The sequence below is a fragment of the Montipora capricornis genome, chromosome 7 (assembly GCF_036669925.1).
Source record: "Montipora capricornis isolate CH-2021 chromosome 7, ASM3666992v2, whole genome shotgun sequence".
Classification (NCBI taxonomy): Eukaryota; Metazoa; Cnidaria; class Anthozoa; order Scleractinia; family Acroporidae; genus Montipora; species Montipora capricornis.
The window spans coordinates 28307599-28308893 of NC_090889.1; the positions used below are offsets into that span (position 1 = coordinate 28307599).

Sequence of the window (1295 nt, forward strand, 5' to 3'; positions counted from 1 at the left end):
ATAATAAGAAATCACTTTATTGAAATCTCAAGCTTGTATGGCCAAGGTAGCGTCTGCCCTTTGCATGTTGCTGCATGTTCATGTGACATTTTGCAATCTCTGTGATGGGCAGAGCTTGCAATGGGCTTGCCATGCACACAGGCTTATAGCCAAGCACAAGTGCTCATGCAGCTACTTGAAGAAATAGTTCTGAAATCAAAGCAGAAAAATAAATAATGTATTGTTGTTGGTGTTAATGTAAGGGGAAAACCTAGAGTACCCAGAGAGAAACCTCTAGGAGCAATGTCGAGAATTAATAACAAACTAAATCGACCAATAGCATCTAATCCAGGAATTGCAGCTCTCGCCACATTGGAGAAATGTGAATACTCTCACCACTGTGCCAACCCTAATAGTAACACTAGAACTCTCTGTTTTCCTTCCACATCACAGGGGGTTGTTTTTATTGAAGACATATAAACCACTTCTTATAAATATCTGATCACATATTTTAATATAGCCTGCATGCCAAGCATTCCTGTCCTGAAATTGGTCGTGCAAAAGTTCAGTCTCTTGCTCCAACTTTCGCGCGGCCAATTTGCGAGCTCTTCTTTTGAACAGGAACGCTTGATACGCAAGCTAATATTAATACTTTATTTACAAATGTTAAGGTACAAAATTGATTAATAACATTGCATAGGTGGATCCAGGGAGGGGTTCAGGGGTTGTGAGCCCCCCTTTGAGCCACATTTTTTTCTTATTATTACTTTGTTTGATTCTTCTTAAAAATAATAAAATTGTTTTTTTATGTAGTTGTTCCACTTCCACCAATTGACTGCTTGTCAAGTTGTGAAAAGGTAAATGATGTACAATGTACATTTCATAAGTGCTGTATTTCATGCCTTCATGATGCTTTTCAGGTCTCAGGAATGCTGGAAATGGCATTTTAGAGGAAAAAAATCGTAAACAAATTTCAGGGGGTTGTGACTCTGGGCCCCCTTAAGAGCTCACGCCAGCAGTTCTTGTCTTCCTCACCAATGGCGTTGAAAGTTACTAAGGTGTACAATCCTCTCGCCCCCGATCCTTTCAGAAATTCCTGGATCTGCCCCTGTCACATGATTTCTGTGAAGTCTCTTCAAATCCCAAGAATAATCAATAAATAGTTTCCTGGCAAAGAAAGTCTTTGCAAGGTGGAAAAAAGCGTATTTATAAGAGATTCAATTTATGGACAATCCCCAAGCTCTACTACTGGCTTAACGTTTGGGATAACCTTATTTTCCCTACAACATTAAATTTTGTCAGCCTTCATTCATAAA

General features: G+C 39.1%; 1 long non-coding RNA gene across 1 annotated transcript in view; it reads right to left on the reverse strand.

The window, feature by feature from the left end:
* The window catches only part of LOC138056758 (uncharacterized), a 1602-nt gene continuing 307 nt past the window's right edge, over window positions 1–1295 (reverse strand). The window contains exon 2 of the long non-coding RNA XR_011133531.1: window positions 1–189. This is a non-coding gene — a long non-coding RNA (uncharacterized lncRNA). The remainder of the gene's footprint in view (window positions 190–1295) is intronic.